The sequence below is a fragment of the Ambystoma mexicanum genome, chromosome 5q (genome assembly GCF_040938575.1).
Source record: "Ambystoma mexicanum isolate Mex_15411 chromosome 5q, UKY_AmexF1_1, whole genome shotgun sequence".
Classification (NCBI taxonomy): domain Eukaryota; kingdom Metazoa; phylum Chordata; class Amphibia; order Caudata; family Ambystomatidae; genus Ambystoma; species Ambystoma mexicanum.
The window spans coordinates 789,929,540-789,950,082 of NC_090933.1; positions in this window are offsets into that span (position 1 = coordinate 789,929,540).

Below are 20,543 nucleotides of genomic sequence, written 5' to 3' on the forward strand. Positions count from 1 at the left end.
ATTCACTATCCTGAAGGAATTAGAAAACCCCAATCCACCTATGGATTCGTCTGTGAAGGACCAATCTTGGTGCACAAGTATCCAAGATGCCCTGGCAAACAAAATTACTGGCCTACAAACAAAAATTGAAAACAAAAGACTTCAACTCTCCAATAGTAGCCCCACGCTTAGCCCCCTCATGCCCAACCCACCTACCACCCCTAACACCAACCAGGGCTTCACCTTCAAAAACGTAACCGCACTAGAAGTGCAAAAAATTATAACATCCCTCAAACCATTGAACTGCAAAGGGGACAGCTGCCCTGCACAGATCATAAAAGATGCAGCAAGAGACCTCGCCCCCTTCATATCCAAGCTCATTAACGCTTCTTTCTCCACCAATTCGGTACCCACCAATCTGAAACAATCATGGGTCTTCCCGCTATTAAAAAAAACAGACTCTGGACCCCTCCATCCCCACAAATTACAGGCACATCACAACTGTTCCCTTCCTGCTAAAAATTCTTGATAGAGTCGCTTACCTGCAAATTCGGCATTACCTAGGATCTAACCAATTACTCGGATTGCGTCAGTCTGGCTTCCGGCCTCAGCATGGAACAGAAACTGCCCTTGTTGACCTTAAAAGTCAGATTGACGAAATTAAAGATAAGGGCAAGGTTGCCATCCTACTCCTCTTAGATCTCTCAGCTGCCTTCGACCTGGTTGACCATAAAACCTCCTCTCCTCTGCCGCCCACTTTTCCCCCTCTGCTGTCACGTGGATACAGTCCTTCCTAGCCAACAGAACCATGAGGGTCTTCTCTCTGGAGGCAGCAGCAGACCCAATCCCTATCTCCTGCGGTGTCCCACAAGGGTCATGTGTTTCACCCACCCTTTACAATAGCTTTACAAAGTCCCTCTTTGATAAACTGGACCGCCTGGGTGTCCCCTATACAAACTATGCGGACGACACCCAGATACTCCTCACTATCTCAGGCAACTACGATATTGATGTAGCCAGGATCAATGAAATCTTCTCCGTCATTCAGGCATGGATCGCCACACATGGCCTCTGCCTCAATGACGAGAAGACCGAACTGCTCATTGTTGGCTCACCGAACAACCTACAAAAACTAAGTCCCAATTACACCCAATAACATCATAGTCGATGGCAACACCATCCCGGTCGCCAAAAATGTGAAAACACTCGGCTTCTATCTTGATGCCAATGTTAACTTCACTAAACAAATTAACACAACTGCTTCTGCCACTGCATATACCGGAAAACTCATTAGAGCCTGTCGACCATTTCTCTCCCCTAACAGTTGCCTCATACTGGCCAGAGCCCTTATACAATCCAAACTAGATTATTGTAACAGTCTCTACTTAGGTGCCAACCAAGCGATAATTAATAAACTCCAAGTCCTTCAAAATAATGCGCTACGGGCAGCGCTAAATATCCCCAGACGTGAGCACATCTCGGCCACCAGAACCACATGCAGATGGCCCACCATCCAACATAAAATCAACCTAAAAACACTCTGCCTGACGTAAAAAGCTCTCAACAATTTTGCACCCCCATACCTGACTAACAAACTCACCATGAAACCCTCCGTTAAAACCACGAGATCCTCCAACACCTTATGCCTAACAGTACCCAGATTTAACTCTAAAAGAGCCGGAGGTTTGAGCTTTACTGTCCTCACCCCCAACTCTGGAACACCCTGCCACTGAGCATCAAATCATCCAATTCCTTCCAATCATTCAGGAAACTTGTCATTGGGTGGCGTCTGACAAATAGCCAACTTTGAAGTCAGACTTAGCTATGTACTGCATTGTCTGTCCATGCCTCACCTATGTCACTATTGGGTGCTATCACCCCCACTGCCTGCATATAACTGCTATTTAAATTGTTCTAACATCACTGTTTATTACCATGTACTGTGACTTGTAACCTTGTACTAGCGCCCCTATACTCCTGGGTCCGGAGCGCTATAGAAATAAAATAAACAAAGAAACAAACAAGGACCTGGACGTGGAGCGCTGGGCATATGCGTTCCAGGACCCTCATCTGATGTTCCGACAGGTGGCCCCGGCGCCCCTTAGCATCCGCTGCCTTCAAGAGGGGCCGGGCCTTGTTGAGGGTCCTGGACCTGAAGTCCTCCCAGCGCTTCTTGACATGTTGGAAGTCGCGGACTGCTAACCCCTCCGCGTTGATGGCAGTCACGATGTCCGTCCAGATCCGAGTCCATCCTTCCTTGTCGGCGCGTGAACTTCCGAAGAGGGCATCATACTGCCCCAGGACTTGCTCCACCAGGACACCAACTTCGGTGGCAGTGAAGCTGGTGGCCCTCTGCCTCTCTGGCTGGGGGTTGCCAGTGGTGCCAGATGGTGTAGAGCCCGACATGGCAACCCCAGAGGCAGGAGTGGGTGGGCAACTGGGTCCTGGGGCTGGGCTGTGGAGCGATGGTATCCCAGTCGGGAGTCTTCTGTTCCAGCAGGGGTGGTCACAGCAACTGCACCCCTGGCTGATGTGCAGGCAGCAAATAGCAGGGCACGTGGGCAGCAGGCAGTCAGGCAGCAGCAGATGGCAGGTGGGAGCGTGCTCGGGGCTCTGGGGGGCAGTGATTCGGTCTTTTGGGCAGGAGTGTGTGTGAACGCGTGGCCAGCTTGATACGGAGTGATTTGGCATGTGAAAAATTTGCACGTCAGCGTGTGATTCGAGGAAAGGCCTCTAGTGCGTAACCGCGTCAGCACTCGTACGCGCTTTCATTGGACCAAAGGCCCTTCAAGCGTAAGCGCCTCTGTGACGTGACGCGCGCGGGCATGCACGGCCGTTTCCCTCGTGACGTTAGCATAGTGGTTCAGCGTGCGTGAAAAACTGCACGTCCGCGTTTGAATGTGTGTAATCCGAGGAAAGGGCCCATGCGCGTAAGTGACGTGATGCGCACGGGCGTTTCCCTCAGCTCGGGTTAAAGGTGAGTGGGGTCAGCAGTTCGCTGTATGTGCCTTTCGTGGAGACCGACGTGTTTTGCTGCTTCCTGTTGTTTCGCGCGCCATCACAACTTCACAGCTATCAAGGACGTATCTCTTCTTTTGGCGGGGGTATTGGTGACGCGTGTTTTTCTGCATCGCGCTAGTCAGACGGTGAGTCACACACGCTATTTTTCCCACTGCGGGTGCCCCTGTGTATCGCACCCATTTTCGAGGTCATAGTAGCCTGGGTGTCCCACGCGTACGCGTTATTCGTGTTACTGGGTGCCACCGCGTACTGCGGGACGTTGATTCCACGCACGTAGGCTGTAGGGTTGCGTACACGGTTTTACTGCAGTTTTAGGGTGCCTGAGCGTTGCGTGACCCGTCACTACATCACCGAGGTCACATACAGCCTTGCAGGTGCAGGGGGGTTGTTAACATCTTGCTTCCCACCCCCTTCACCACAATTGCCAAGGTCAATTGTGCTGTACACCTCCCATTGGCACAACTCCATCTGTGCCGGCACTACTCCATCTGTGCCATGGTTGGGAGGCCAGCAAAGGTGAGGGGCGCCTCAGCTGGGCGTACTCCTCGTGGCGGGCGTGGTCGGGGACGTGGCCATGGTGACCAGGGAGTAGGGGGACTCCAGGGTGTCCAGGGCAGCCACAGAGGGGGAAGAGGCAGGGGTGCACCACTTGAGCACAATGTTGTGCCATGTGTCGGTGCAGTCATGCCACTACCCCCCGTGGTTCCGGCAGATGCAGCTTCTGCATCTGGCACTGGCACCCAGTGACCCGGCAGTCCGTTCCATCGACTGCCACGGGCCCAGGGGTAGTGGTAGCTGCTGGTGCAGCTGTGGACACCGCCACCCAGGCTCAGGGTCTGCCAGCGCAGGCTGCATTGGCACTTGAGGAGCCCTTGGAAGATTTACAACAGGCCAGGAGGGAAACCGTAGGGGCATGCAGGGCTGCTCTGACCAAGACACGTGTCCCTGGGGCAGATGCACCCAACAACACCCTGGTTGTGAGTCTGCCAACCAGGACTGTTGCGGTCAATGACCCTGCCACAGCGGATGTTGCTGTGCAGGGTCCATTAGAGGGCACCCAGCTGCCACTGACACAAGTCAGGCCTTTGGTCGTCCCTCCACCTGCCACTCCCTTGGCTCAATCCACCAAACCCACTGGCCATACTGGTCAGGGCTGCATTAGCCAGCCAGGGTCTGCGCCACAGTCTAAGAGGAGGAAGGTTGCACCTGCAGCACAGGCTGGGACCACACACACAGCCACGACCTCCTGCACGTCAAGGAAGAAGCCTTTCTGCAAGCAGGAACTGGACTTCCTCATGGACTACGTGCGGGGCCACAGCCGTGACATGGTAGTGGGTGCCAATAGTCAGACTACGGCTGCCCACCGTGACACCCACTGGAAGCATGTTGCGGAACATGTCAGTTCATTCGGCCATGAGGTGCGCACGGCGCAAGAGTGCAAAAAGCGTTGGAATGACCTCAAACGCAGCGCTAAGGCTAAGCGTGCCTCAAATTACAACTTGCTCTGGTGACTGGCGGTGGGCCTGCACCAGAGGAGGAAGAGCTCACTCTGCTTGAGTCACTCCTTGCGGAGTTCATACCACCTGAATCGATCGGTCGAAGGAGTGGGAGAGATGCTGGACTTTGATGCCCAGTCCAGTGAGTGTTGATGCGTGTTTGTTGAGGACGTGTGCGTTTTACTTGTGGGATGTGTTGTGCATGATTGCCACTACATGTGACGTGTACATGGTTCTGATGTGCAAGTAATGCAATGCTTCCGTGATGCATGTCTGCTCTGCTGGATGGTGGACATGTGGAGCAGACGGGGACTGTCCGCATCACCATTATTGCGCCTTACTCACATGCTGGTTACCAGTATACCCCTCCGGTCCATGTTCCAGCTCACTGGCCCTTCTGCATGTGGCGTGGGGTGACCTTCCTCTCAGCCCAGGCACAATGTCATAGCATGACTGACGTGCATGTGTCCTCTGCCTGCATGCGGGTACTCCATGTAGGCACGCTCCCTTGCCCCTCCTCCGCCACTCTGAACCCCAGTTCCACCTTTGCACTGGTCTGCTTCAATCTTGCCATTGTATACTTTCCTGTTCATGCTTCCTGTGTACATGCTAACTTCCAGCGTACAATCTTCCAGACATATGCTGTGTGGTACAGCCTTAGTACTTGATGCAGGGTATCTCACTTGTACCGTGCATAGGTCAGATGCCCCACAGGGACATGAGTGCCCATTCATGCTCCATGTGCATTGCACGCATGCCCCTATGTGTCCTTGACCGGATGATCACTGTAATACAAGTCCTGAGTGACATACATTGCATGGCATCTCATCAGCCTTCCCATTTCAACTGTGGCTCAGTACTGCATTGCACACATGTTTAGGGTCTGACAATCTGTGTGGGTCACAGGCCTCAGCCTGTTTAATGGCCAATGACTCTGTCCGACTGTTGTAGTGTCTTCTTCGCATGTGGGCGGCCTCCAGAGTTTTCATCATGTGTCCTGCTTACTGTCCCATCATCATTTGCAGTGTTGTCACTTGAATCACATTAAGCTGTTGATGCCAGTCAACACTGCCTGTCAATACACAGGTCTATGGTCAGCCTTTTGATACCATGCTAGGCATCCCTGCTTTTGTACTTGGGTGGAGGGGTGCTTTGCTTGTAGATATGCTACCCATTGAATGCACAGTGCACGTGATGCCTGAATTTGACCTTGCACTGCCTTCACATTTCCTGACACACACCATGGAGTCCTTGTACATGTAGGTAGTGAGTGAAATACACATTTGCTGTACTGCATAGACCCACTTCTATGCAAACTGCCACCTTTCAACAGGTCTGATCACAGAAGCACAAGTGGGGGTCGTGGATGGTAGGCCACGAAAACCCCCCCAAGTGCTACAGTCCATCTTGTCTCTGGCTGCCTATGAGTCCAGCCCTGATGACGACTCTGACGTCCATGTCGAGTTGGATGAGCATCAAGTCCATGTGTCAGGGGTAAGTGATTCTGATGTGGACACTCTGTCCGCGACACCTGCACTGAGGGGTCAGACAGTCTTGGTTCCTCCACCCGTGGTGGTTCGGGACACAGGGTCACCCTCCACACCAGTCACTGATGTGCCTGGGACATCATGTCGACGGGGGCATGTAGTTGTGCAGCCGCGGGCGGTGCCAACACAGCGATGACACCCGGTCCTTGGGTCCTGCAGGGGTCAAGCCCAGCAACGCGGTCGCTGCGCGCAACCTCAGTATACTGAGTGGGAGCAAGACATGACTGCCAATTCAGAACGGCAGGGGGCAGCAATGGAGAACATCGCTGAGAGCATGGAGCGTGTGGCCCGATCTGTGCTCCCCCCTGCTAGGCAGGTGCTTCTCCAGCAACAGGCGGCACGGTCCACGACCCGCTCGCTCAGGCTGGGCATGGCGGCCTCAGACAGGGCACGCCAGGCTGAAATGTTATCTCTGTGTCAAGCAATTGCTGCTCACGCAGAGGCGCACATGGATGCCCTGAGGGAGGAGTGTGCTTCCCTCAAATCCACTCTGGGTGTCCTTATGATATCCCAGAGGCAGCGGGCAGAGGAGAGGTTTTCACAGCTTGAGCGTACCATCTCGGCTGAGCTACAGGCTTGCCGGGAGGTGCAGCGATTGTCCAGCCAGGCCTTGCAGGATTAACTCTCTGTTACACGTGCTACCTTGCAAGAGGAAGCACGTGTATCACGTGAGGTTCTGCATGCAGACCTACGTCACATCGCCACACAGAACCAGACTCACCCGTCCAGCAGACTTGCTGCCATTGTGGGGCAAGCTGCGGCTAGGCGTGGCCAGGCTACTGTGCCACGTCCTCCTTTCCAGGCTGAGCCAGACTCAGACGACCATCTATCTCCCACATAGGTCGGGCTGTGCAGGCGTTGAGCCCATGGAGTTTTTTTTTGGCTCAGCATCATCGCATGTGGGTGTTGAGCAGCACCCTGTACCTCCCCCCTCCTGGGTGCCTCCCCTCCCCCCGGGTCGTATGTGGCCATTTTTGATTTTTCTTTTAGTTTAGTTAGTTAAGTTTCTGTTTGATAGTTAGTTTAATTAGGTAATGTAGGTTTTTCATAGTTAATGTAATTAGTTAATATAGTTTAAAATTGCTTGTCTATTGTGCTTTCATGTGACGGTGTGGTGCTTTGTGGCTTTTGAAAGCATCCTCTGTCTGTTCCAGCTGGGCCCTTCAGGCTTGTCTTGTGTATGTGCTTGCTGCTTGGGGTCCTTGACTCACATATGCCACTCCTGCCTCCCTTATCCATGGGCTCGCAAGGATGGTTCGGTGTAATAGCCTATTACACAAGGGCTTTGGACTGTCATATCTGTGGCATGTCTGATGCTGTGTAACTTGTGTTAACACCCCTAGTGGGGATGATTGCGGTGCTATTGACCACTGTTCTGCTTTTGCTAGATGGGGTGTTTCATGATTAATGTGTACATTCATTGCTATGCATTGTGTAGTATGTTTCTTATCTTTACTGTACACGTGCTTGTTGCAATTCATGCCGTAGATAGTGTGTTCCACACTTTGGATGTGAAAGACGGACTGATGGTGTGATTTCTGATGTTCGTCTCTGACATGGTCCAGTAATGAGATGCCTGAAGAGACACACACAGATGACTCTAAAGCATTAATCATGTGTTTCATGCCCTTTCTGCAGGGGGATGAGCCTCCAGACCACCTTTGCCAGCAGACATGGCCCATTGGACATCTGGATTCTGGACATGTTTGTTGGTGCCCACATGCACATGTGTGCGCAAGCAGAGGCACAGGGATTGCAGACATACATCCTAGAACTGCTGACGTGTTCCAAGGATCTCCAGGCAAGGTGAGCAGCACAGAGGGGCTACAACACAGCAAACCTTCCACCAGGCCAGTTGCACATGCAGGCTTAGTAGCAGCACTGAGGGTGAGCTTGGACGAATTATGGTGTTGAAGCACACAATACATCTCAGATGTGTTGGTGGACTGATGGCTAGCTGATTGTAAGGTTGTCTGGGGCACCTGCAGGGGCAGTGGCACATACCCTCCGGTCCACCATGGGCCATTGTGGCACTTGTATCACCCATGCTGCCTTCCGAGACATGGGAAGGAGCAGCTCACAGGGACATACAGCAAGGGACAGACTCGAGTGCAGTGCATTTCATTTCCATGTACATTTTGAAACATACACTGCATATTTTTTTACGGTCATGGTGGGACACGACTTTTTCTGAAGTCATACCTTGCTATATGCGTCTGTCTGCTTACCCAGGAAACATTGCATGTTGTGTGAATCGTGACACATTGGTGTTCCATTTGCCACGCACCCACCAGCGCCAGACTTACTGCATTGACTGTGTATGAACCATCACAGGGGGAATGTTACATATGGGTACGAAGCATCCACACCAGATTGTCTGTTTGTAGAGTAGTTTGTTGCTATGGGGCATATTTGGTGGTGTGTTTGTGTGTTATGGGCACCCACAGATTATTAACTGTGGCTCTCTTCGCAACATTGAAGTGCTCCTGTAACCGGACCTGAGAGTGCGCAGGCAGGAGGCTAGCACTCAAAACCAGAGCTGAGTGTCTTGTTGTTTTTCTTTCAAACCGCTCTACATAGGCTTGTTGGGGGGTGCACTGTTGCATGGCTGAATGTGTAATTCAATTTGGTATGTTTTTTTTCCATAATCACCCCAAGTCCTTTCCAATTCTAAACCCTGTACCCTCTACCCGGTGTTCCTGCTTCCCGTACCTAACCAACCTACGTTCCCTAACCCTCTTTCTCCGCTGGGGTTGCGGATGCCTGTGTAAGCCCCAAGCTTGCAGGCGCCAAAACCCTAGAGGGGGTGGTTGGTTCGTGCCACTCCTGCACCTGGACTCCGGAAGGCCCTGACAATGATGTACAAGTTTGTCATGATTTTGTATGTGTTAATGCAAGTACTCCATTTTAGTGCATTCCCTACTTTCACGTGTCATTCATACTCCCCTCTCCTGACCCTCATTCCAGTTATCCAGTATGCCAACGGTTGTCCCAACTGCATATCCCTGACCCTCCTTCCCCACCAGGGTCTCAGAGGCCTGTGTGGGTTTGACCTTTCAGGCACCCAGGCCACGGTGGGGTTGGTTGTTCCGTGCCACTCCTGCGCCTGTACACGGGAGCTGTGACAGTACACATCCGTTCGTGGTGCATCATTCTATGTTATGTACCACACATGGTTCACATCCTGTTGTGACATTGTTTTACTGTGCTACCTTGGTTGTTACATCATTGTGGTAGTACTTGGACTTTGTGAGGTACTGCTACTTCAAGTCATCTACTCGAGGCTGTTCTGGTTCGTTTTTCTGCCTTGGATTTTGTGTCTTTGCAAATGAAGGTGGACTCTGAGGGTGCAGGCAACTTTTGACACACAAGGTGGGAGATGGTGACGAAGGGCAATGGTGATCCTGTGGCCAGGTGAAATTGAGGGTTGAAGGCTCCATGACCCAGGTGCAGTTGTTCAGTGGGTCATGGTCATTTGTGAGGGAGGGGGGTGTTTTGTTGTTGATAGTTGCCTTGCCCTGCAGTGTGATGGGAACCCTGACATTGTAATTGTGGTATCCTATGTACATGATGTGTTCTGCTGATCAATGCATGTTCATGTGTTGTATTTACCTTTCAGGTGTGAGGGGATAGTTGTGGTTTGACATGCTGGGTGTACACATGGTGAATGTTCACATGTGATGTGTAGAGGACACTGATGGTCAATTGATTGCACATGCATATGTTGAGTGCATGTCCTTGCTGACCTGCACACTCGCACTATGATGCACTACATGTACAACCACCCTTCGATATCCACATGTGCACTCTGTTTGCCTTCTGCTGCCCACTGTGTCCCTGGAGCACATGTTCTGTGACCAATTATGGATCCTGTACATGCCTATTTTGCTTTTTGATGTGGTTTGTCGCTTAGATGTGATGCTCAGGGTGTGCATCACACACAATGGCTGTTCACTGTGCTGTGCACTGAGCAGTGTGTTGCAGGAGTTGGACACAGCACACAGAAGCTGCAGTGTTGATTTTGCAATGCACAATGTGCATGTAGACAGGCATTCTTTGTTATGTTGCGGCTACTACTTTTGTGATGCATTTGGGAATTACTTATTTTGGGTGGGAGGTTGTTGGTCAGTCATTTCATCTGATTCCATGTCAGGCATCATTGTCTGATGCCAATTTACATTTTTCACATGGCAATGTGTAACTTATTGGTACTGTGTTGGTGTATGGCTGTTGCTTGCCATGTCATGTTGTGGTTTGGGAGGGGTTGAGTGACATAACAGTGATGGTCATGGCCTGTTTTGCAGGTGTGCGTGATTCACACCTTGCATGTCAGGGTCAGCCGCTTCTCGAAGCAACAAGCTGGGGGTAGATCTCTCTCTGCGGCAGGGGCCTCCCTCTGGAACGGCCTTCCTGCCTCCCTGTAACTTGAGGAGAACCATCTCCACTTCAGGAAGCACCTCAACACCTTCCTCTTTGCTTCTGCTTTCTCTCTCCCTCTACCTTGCTAATTTCATCACTGAAACTGCACTGAATCTGCAACTGAGCCACTCTCATCGACCTCGGTTGCTGGCCCAGCCACTCTCCACTTGCACTGCCTCCCTGGCAACCCCTGCACTGCGGGACTGTCTCTGTATCCCTACAGCCCCCTCTTCCTAGCACTTGTCTGCACTTACCTTTGCACTTGCCACCAGCTGGCCTATTTATTTATTTTTTATTCTACTTACCCTGTACTACACTCCCCCCCTTCCCCCTGCACTTTTCCCTTCCACCTACCCCTGCACTTGCGCAATCTAAATGACACCTGGCCTAGTAGGATCGTTGTCTGTCTTCCCTTGTTCCCCCCTCCCTGCCTCGTTGCGCCTTGCAACACTTGTGTATAGGCGCATTACAAATGCCATATCATATCACATCATATATCATATGTGTGCCTTTTGGTCACACAGGATAGCTTGTGTTTAAGTAGCTAGGGATGCACACAATGTGGCACTTCCATGGCAACAATCTCAGGGTGGTAAGGTTGTGACAGCTGACTGTCTCTTTGTCATCATCGATTGTCACCTGGTATGTGCCAGGCCTGTGTGCACTCCGCAGGGGTGGGAGTTTAGGTGAAAAATGTGGCCACAAGCTGGGTCTGGGCTTCCTCGCCACGTGCCCTATCCCCTCCCATGGGCAGCGCCTGTGCCTGTGGTTGGAGATGTGGGGACACCACCATGTCCACCGGTACGCCCTGCCGTGTTGCAACATTGTGCAGGACACATGCTGCCACAATGATCCTGCACACTACTGGGGGTGCATAGAGTAGCTGCCCGCCAGAGCGGTCAAGGGAGCGGAGGCATGACTTGAGCACTCCGAATGTGCGCTCCACTATGGCCCTGGTTGCAATATGGGCCGCATTGTATCTTACCTGGGGTGGTGTGGTGGGGTTCCGGATTGGCATCATAATGTGGTTGCTCAGAGGGTAGGCATTGTCCCCTGGGGAGGTGATAATAGTTGAGATTATTAGGGTTTGGGTATTTGTCTGTGTGTGACTTGCATGCATGTGCACAGGCATTTGTACTCACCTAGGAGCCATGTGTCACCATGCTGCCCAGCTTCCAGGGCCCGGCTCAGGGCGGACATTCTGTATATGAAACTGTCATGGGTGGAGCCAGGGTAGTTTGCATAGACAGAGGTGATGATTCCCTTTGCATCGCATAGCACCTGTACGTTGATGGAATGCCAGTGCTTGCGGTTTTGGTAGATGTGCTCAGTGGCCCTAGGTGGACGTAGGGCCACATGGGTGCAATCTATGGCACCGAGCACTTTGGGGAAGTGTGCCACCCTTTAAAAATCCAGGACCACGGCCTGCCTTTCTGCGGGTGTTCTGGGCATGTATATGTGCCTGCGGACTGAGGGGCGTGCTGTCATGATTGCCAAGACCTGGTGTAGGCAGCGTGACTGCCTGGCCTGTGAGACCCCCCCCACTATGGCAGTGGTCCGCTGAAATGACCCAGTGGCCAAAAAATGCAGGGCATTGAGCACCTTCTCCAAGGGGCTCAATGCTTGGGAGCAAAGGGTGGGGGATGTAAGGTCATCTTCCCACTCCCTGACCAGGTCTAGGATGATGTGGGGTGGAAACCTACACCTGCCGTAGACCTGGTCGGCAGGCATCCCAAAAAGGCTTGTCTGTGGTGAGAAAATGCGTTCCCTGGCTATTCTCCTCCTGCGGTGTCCCACGATCAGTGCTGCGACAATTGGGGCATTCATCGTAGCTGTATATACGTGTTTGTAGTTTGCGCGCACTTTTATACTGTGCACGGGGACGCTTCCGCCTCCCTTCGTGTGGTGGACGCGTTGACGCCTGTGCGCGTCTTTTGCCGTGCCCGGGTTTCCCGTATTCGAATCCATGAATACGGGTTGTTCGCGTGCGTGTGGGCGTTCCGTGTAGTTCCCTGCAGTACTTCCCCAGTTACGCCTTCTTTTTCACGCATTGTTCCCCATTCCGCGTGTTCCGCCCACTGTTCCGCCCATTTTTGTTGTGTGCGCCCCGCTATGTGCGCTTTTGCTGTGCGTGTAGCGCACTCCGTTTGATGACGTGTGTGCCCGTGTGTGACATGCATGGATTTGGCGCACGACCAACGGGAAACTAGCGCAGTGCCTTCCTTGTATCGCACACGTGCGCGTGCACTTGATTTCTCATGCTTGCGCGTCCTTGCGCCTGCTTGCGCTGGGATTTACGGTGCACGTTTGTTCCATGAATCGACCCCTAAATGTGTGGGTTTTCCCACAGATGCCATGGCAATACAAATGTACTCATGCCTACAGCCTAAACCGCCGGACACATTTTCACCAAATTTGCAGCAGGAGTGGTGGCTTGGTCCCAAAAGTGGGCTTATGTAAATTTGGTGTAAATTCATCCACTAGTTTTTCTTTTTATAAGCAAAAAAAGGTTAAAGAAAATGTCTGATATCTGGGTCCGGTCCACATACTCACTTCCCTGTTTGGTTTGCAGATGGGCCTCTGATTGGTCCAGAGCGTGGCATGAGATCTGCAGACATTGGACACACCCACTGATTGGATGGTGAAAGGCATGAGGTGCATCAGATTTTTTGAAACGCCCGCCATGTTGGATCCACGGCAGTTGCTTGTGTCCATGGATATTGCGCTGGGAAAAAAGTCAGGAAAACACATGTTGAGTTATTTGGTGGTGGAAAGAGGGGCTGGGAAGGGCGTTGGAGTGGAAAAAAGATGATATGGGACAATTTTTGTAGGTTGAATACGGTCGGGCAGGTGTGGTGGCTGTCTGCGGACACCGCAATAGTTTGCAGACAGTGCTGTGTACAGAGAGCTTGGAAAATACATTTGGGGTCATTTGATGGCTGAAAGAAGGCATAGAAATGGTAGGGAAGTGGAATGAAGTTACTGTGGACCTGTTTTATAGGTGAAAAAGGGTTTGGAAATGTTGCTGAGCCCACAGTCAATTTCAGTGTCCACGGACATCATTTCAATTGGAGGTGGGGTCAGGGTGAGTTTTATTAGTTGATGGTGCATGGTACGTACTTGTTATATAGTTAACTGTATTGTGGTGGTTGTAGCCAGATTCTGGGGGGCATGGCCAAAGGCACACTTTCTTTAGTTTTAGAATTCTGCATGCTTCAGTATCAGCTTCTGATAATCTGTAGAATTCTTATTTGTTTTGGTGTTCTACGGGGAGGAGTAGTAGTTGGTGTTAAGTTACACCTCCTATGTTGTAGGTAGCTAAACCTGTGGTGGCTGTTAATACAGCGGAAAGGTTGTTTGTTAAGTTGTGTAGAAATCTGCTGATTAAGAATGCTTTACCAGAACAAGTTTCTACACTTACATACAGGAGCAGAGGCTTATAATTTATATAGCTATAGATTTTAGTTTCATGTTTAAAACCATGTACAATTTCTTGAGTGACTTCTAGATAAATGGTGAGTTGTTAATCATTTAGCTGTGATTCCAGCACTGACAAGTCTTCCTCAGATTGTTTATAGTGATACATGGTATTTTCTACCTCAGTCATGGTTATTTCTGCTTCTTTTGGAATGAGTGGTTCTCCAAGTGGTTCTTGGCTTCCTGTAAGGGAAAGTTAACAGCCCTCATGAGTGTCTTTGTCAAGTGGAGCTTCAATTTCTTCCTCTTGATGGCATTCATTGTCCAACATTTGTTTGTATTGTTTGAAATTGTAATTTTGTAGAGGTTTAAATGATAACTTTATATGATTAATTAGGCTGGTTTTGGTGAGTTTCACTAGGCTTCCTTGTGTCATTTGGTGTGGCATAGTTTTTGTAGGTGTCATTTTGGGCAATGTCATACAGACACATGTTTTGCAAAGCAGTACTTCTGTTTGGGTAGCATGTGTCAATTAAATAGTTTTTTAAACTGTCCTGGCTGTTGTGATCATTTGTGGCTATGTTTTATATCTCTTGGTAGGATGTCAGTACTGTTTTCAGGATGATGCCGGTCAAGGTTCAGCCAGACAATGTGCTCAGATTTGCCATATAAGGTCTGCAACTTTGTGGCACCCACATTCTCTTTGGGAGAATTCTTTTATACCAAAACTGTACAATTTATATGATAGTGTTTTGTCAGATGATATGTCATCCCAGAGGTCTATTAGATCTGTTTTCTCAGCTTTGGTTAGATAGGCTGTGACATATCTTCTACTGCAGTGGAATTGTATGAAATGCATTGTATGTCTATGTTTGCATTTCAGAAGAGGGCAATGATTGCATTGTAATCATTTATGTACTTGGATGTTTCGTCCCCTTTAATGTTGTATGTATTTTTAGGGGATTTGTCTTTTACGCTATGTCTAAGAGAAGACATCCTTTGTCCTTTTTTGCAAACTGGTCTAGAGAAGCCAAAGCGAAATTTGGTATTGTATTTTCCTTTGTTTTTATATCTACGTTTGCCATGTTTGCCACATTTATACTTTTGGAAGTGCAAGACTTATGAATGTCACAGGAAATGTATTTTTCAATAAACTGTAAAACAGTAGCATCACTTTCATGGCCAAATTTAGGAGATCTTTTATCCACAAAAGCATGTGGATGTGTGGTGCTCCTCTGGATTGATATTTCTTTCTCCAAAAGAAGTGTTGCACTTCTCCGAGCAGAGTGGTAGTTTTATTGCAGATAAAATGCAGCATGGCAATGAAGTGATAGTGAAAGTACATTGATATATTGACAGGGCCACGAGAACAGAGTTCTCCTGGTGTTTTTTATATCTATTCCATCTTTATTTTGGTAAGAAGTCGTGCAAGTCATCCCATGCATACTATGCACAATTTAAAGTAACAAACCATGTGGGTGGGCCTACGTTCCTTATCATACAATGTACAACGTACAAAGTACATCAGTACATCAGTGTGATGTTGGAACCAGTATTCTTTTGTACTACGGATGTTTGCCAAGAGATTAGTGATATTTGACTGCAAAACTTCATCTTTGTGTTTTTTTAAGCAGTTGGATAGCGGATATTTTTAAAAAGTTAAAGCCATGACATAGAGTTGCTAGTTCACTTTCGAAGACGAGGTGGAAAATGTATTCAACATTTTGTGTGAATTTGGGGTCTTCAGAATACGTTCTTAAAGAGTAATGCTCTTATGCAATCATTTGCACAGACCTTTCATAATATCTTCCTCCTTTTCCTGTAGGGAAGAATTGAGGAAAAGAATGTGCTTCTACACTTTTTTCCCATATGCTCATTGGGGATCCTTTGTCTTGATGTATTTGATATATTTCTAATGCATTGTCTATGGTGTCTACGGAGTGTAGTGGGTGAATTGTATACTGGTATAAAATGTTTGCTGCAGTAACAGCATCTTCACGTTCAAATTGGCCAGTTGCTGGTCAGTCTTGAATAATTTGAGTGGTTTATCTTAGATTTTCCTCTATGTTTATATATTTGTAGTATTCATTGTTTTTGTTGAGATATTGTAGGGCTTGTCTAACTTGTTTTAAATTGACTAGTTGTTGCCAAATGCCTTGTATTTTGTTGACACACCATTAACTAGTACAATCAAAGATTGATCTGTTGGCGGTTGTACTCCTAGAGTTTGTCAATTTTCGTTTAGATCTAATGGCAAATATACTTCTTAGCCACAGATGCCCTTTATTAACTCAGAACAAGGTAATTTGGCTGATTTCAGTCGAAGGAGTATTATAGCTTGAAATCTTCGCATTGTTTGTATTATAATGCTCTCGTACAGTAAAAGCTGTTGGAGAGCTTTCAGAAGTGGTAATATTTATTTATTTAGTTGTTAGTGATAGCACGTGATGGCATTGGTTACTGTCAAACTTTCTGTTGCAGTACATGCAAACTCTTGAGGGGTCAGTTATTTTGTATTTAGTTTCTGCTGTTAGATATAAAGCTAATTGGAACCATTGGAACCTTCATTGTCTTCTATTTTGTAGGCTAGATATACTATTTGTGTGCTCTTTTTATAAAACGCTCTGCGACAACAGACAGATATTTGGTCTGGCATTTCAGCAGATGTGTTTTGAAACTTAGCTATTTCTTTTTTGTATGTCTTTATTAGGATGTTGGTGTTTATGAGGTTTTCGGTAATGTTTTCTAAAGGTACAGAATTTTCAAAGTCACCTTCAGTTCCAAAGTATTCACTTTTGGTGTGCTTTATTTCTTGCAGCAGATCAATGGCTTCTGCAAGCATGAGAATATTATTTAAATTTTGCAGTTCTAGAGCAGGACTTTTTGCATAGTATAGTAGATGCACATCATTCTGTATAGTAGAATGGTGTATCGCTAACATTTGATGTGGTGGAAAGTATTTTTGCAAGCAGTTCCTAAAATGTAGGCTAATGAATGTCCTCACAGACCAGTATGGCTGCGCACTGGACTGGAGTCTATGGTTTGAAAAGTGCACATTTTACTTTTGTCTTTTAGTATCATACAGTGATTGCGGAATTGTTGTAAAGATTTAAAGGATTGTTGGTGTACATTACACATTGAACTGAATGTCCATTTGTGCACTGGATGGTTTGTTTGGGTGATAGGAGCATTTGGTTCAAAGCTTGCTGAGGAATTTTGTTTCTATAAGGGTTTCTTTTGCCATAATGATGTGTTCTGCCATTTCATATCCCTGAACATTATTGTGTATGGCAATTGTTTTTTGTTGTTGTTGTTCATAAGCTTCTTCATTGAAGTATGGTTCTGTGCTGCATGTGTGAATTCCATTTACCGTCACAGAAGTTTGAAAAGGTCTCTAAAATTACACTGCGCATGTTTAGAACTACTTTTTGTAATGTATTGATTAATTTAGTTATTGGTTGCATTCTGTATAAAATCAATATAGTCCATTTATTTTCTCTTTAGTAGAAAAGCACTGTCAATTAGAGCTTGAAAGATTAATCTCCTGCGGTAGATTTTAAGGGTGCATCGTGACTTTTCAGATATTTTTATAAGATTGTGAAGAAATCTAAAGTGGAACATTTTCTGTAACACCATTTTTTTGGGTTTGCTTTACACTGGTAGACAGAGGGCGAGCATCTGTCAGTAGGTCTGCTTTTCTTTGCACATCATTTTTTACTTTACGTTTTTACAAGACGGGCCTTACCTTTTTTAGTCGTGGCTGATTTATTTTTATTGAGTGAGGTTACTAGCTCTTTTGTTTTAATGTTTTCTATAAAAATATTTAGAGGTGGATGACAATATGGTTTCGTTTTAGGCTTATCTGCTCTATTTTTTCTTTCTTTCTATTCTACTGAGTTGCTTTTTTGTAGGCATTTTGTTGTGTCTGTTGAGAAAAGAGTAAGTTTGCTTTTGAAAGTTGTGCAATGTACATGCATGCATGGTGCATGGGTTTGTGGGTGGGATTGTAGAGATGAATAGAGGGCTGTTTGATTGAAAGGTGGTATATTGGGTGTGGTTGGGAAGGTTGTGAGAGCAAGAGTCTGTGGAGGTGTGATGGTATTGGGATAGTGAGTAAGAGACTGGTGGTGTGATGGAATATGTAGGGTGATTGTGCAGTTTTGAGCAACAGAGTGGGTGTTGCAAAGGTGGTGTGTAGATGGGAATAGTAAGAGTTTGAATGGTGGAATATAATGTGCTAGAGTGAAAGAATTCTTGGTTTGAAAAGAGTGGTCTGGGGTGATATACAGTGGAACTCTGCTGCTGTAATTACATACATGTACATGGTACATTAATGATCTTTGTTGGATGCGAAATGGTATTTGTTTTTTGGGTGTTTTCTTCAGTAATGTGCTTCTTCCTGTAATTGTAAAAGAAAGTTAGAGGGGATAAGTGGTAATGGAGAAGTACTTTTAGTTAGCAAGGTTCATATTTAAGAAGGAAGGAGGAGTGTTGGGGAAAACAGTTAATAAAATTGGTGGACGGATAAAATGGTTGCTTTTACGAGCATTTTCATGAAAGTTAAGAAATGTGTATGTGTATTTGTAGAAGCTCTGTAACGTTTTGCAAAAGAGAAGAACAGTTGTTGGAAAAGATTTGTAGTACACTTTTAAAGGGAAGTTGGTGTGTGGAAGTTTAATATGTTAGGAGTATGTGCATACTTGCAAACATGATGCATTCTAATCTGTAGGTGTTTATCTAGTCCTAGATTTTTTGTTTGTGTTCTGGGACTTGTAGTTGCGCTTTTTCTGTTGTGAAAGTTGAAGTACAAGTCACAGAATGTACAGATATAAGTATGACTGCATAAGCAGCTGAAAATTGGAATGGGTTATGTTAGGAGGAGGGGGTTCTTCTCCCGGCTATCTTGCTTTAGTGATTTAAAGAAATTGTTCTTCCACACTAGTTGATGTGATACACTCTTGCTTTTATTTGTGCAAGTGGTAGGTTTTTCTTCAATTTATAGGCATACAAGTAGTACAACTGGGGCTATTACATCCCCTAATTGTCAGCCGACACGTGTTTCGACACATGGGCCTTTATCAAGGCTGATAAGTATTAAAAATCATGTGAGGTGAGCAATTTGTGACATGTTTGTGACATATATTGTTCCATTGGTGTACAGTGAGTGGTGTTTAGGGTGAGGTGATGTGTTAATTGAAAGGTTTAAAAGCTACATGTTAAATTATGGCACAATGTTCAATACAAGGCAGTACAAGTTAAGCAGTGGAAGGGGAAAGAAGAGAGAAAAAGGTTAGCAAAAGATTTGGTTTGGTCCAGCTAATTCAAGTGTGAGGAACGTGGCCTCTTACCTATTGGTTTCAGGTCTGGTGCCCCTGTGGGGTCCTGGTACAGTGAGTAGGTGTCCTGTGGATACAGTGGCTCCTGCTGGGCCCTGTAATGGAAGGTTGGGAGATTAGTTCCTTGGTAATCCTCTGTTGGTTATTGGGCATGCCCTGAGAGAGGTTGGGCTCCCCGTCGGGATTGGTGGTTTGGGGGTCTGCCCCTGGTGGGGTTGTCTAGGGATGGGTCTGCCATTCAGATTCATGATAATCGATGCGATGGAGGTTGTACCTGGCAGATGCAGGGCATCTCTTGTGGAGACCTGGTGGAAGGTGAAGTGGTGTCTGCGTCATAGGGCGGGTGGGGTTGCCTAATGGGCATGGAGGGCCTTGAACTACAGGCGTCTCCTGAGGGGTCCTGGCCAGAAAAGAGGGGTGCGCCGTTGGGTGAGGTGCTTGGCCGCTTGGCTGCTTAAATTGTGCGTGTTTGAGGGTGCCTGATGCACTGGATCGGAGCGTTGTGGCTGGTGGCGGCAAGGCAGTTGAAGCGAAAGCGGGTGGGAAGGTGATAGCGAAGTGTGTGCCGAGTAGCATGCCTGTGGGGCAGGGAATTTCAAGATAAGTGGGAGCGCCATATACGTGGTGCTCGGAACCCTGTTGGGCGAGTGACAGTGCTTGTTGGGCAGGGAAGGCCAGGTGCTGTCCGTACAAGGCATTGCCTATGGGGACCTGGTGAGAATTGAGAAGTCCACCGTTGGACACGGTGCTTTTGTCGCGGGTTTTTTCGTCACAGGACTTTTCATCGCCGTTTTAAAAAAAAATTAAATAAATATTTGTGGGTGAAAGGGAATAATAAAAAAAAAAAGTGGGTTTGGTGGGATAACCCCCCCCCCAAAAAAAAACCAAAAAAAAAAACGATGTGTGTTTTTCAATTAAAAGAACGTAGAACCGTTACAAATTGTCTAAAGATCTATTTTATATGTGTTTTCTTTATTTTATAAAACAGTGACAGAGTGCTGCTATACATGCACATATGCATTTTTTAACTTTCATCCCACTAATTGTAAATAGAAAAATGTTGACGTGCAGAGCATCGTGCAGAGCATCGTAATTGTTTGCTGCTTCATGTGAGCAGGTGATGAATGCTGCAATCCATGGCATTTGCTAGAGTGCTTAAAAAAGAGAATATGCTTATTGAGAAGCTTATTACAGGGTAAGTAGCAGGAACCCTTTATTAATATACATTTGTGAAGAATTGAAGAATACATTTTTTCTAAATACAAGCATACCTGTACTATGTTTTGTTAGGCACAGATCTTGTTGAATCTAGTAGTAGACATTTTGGG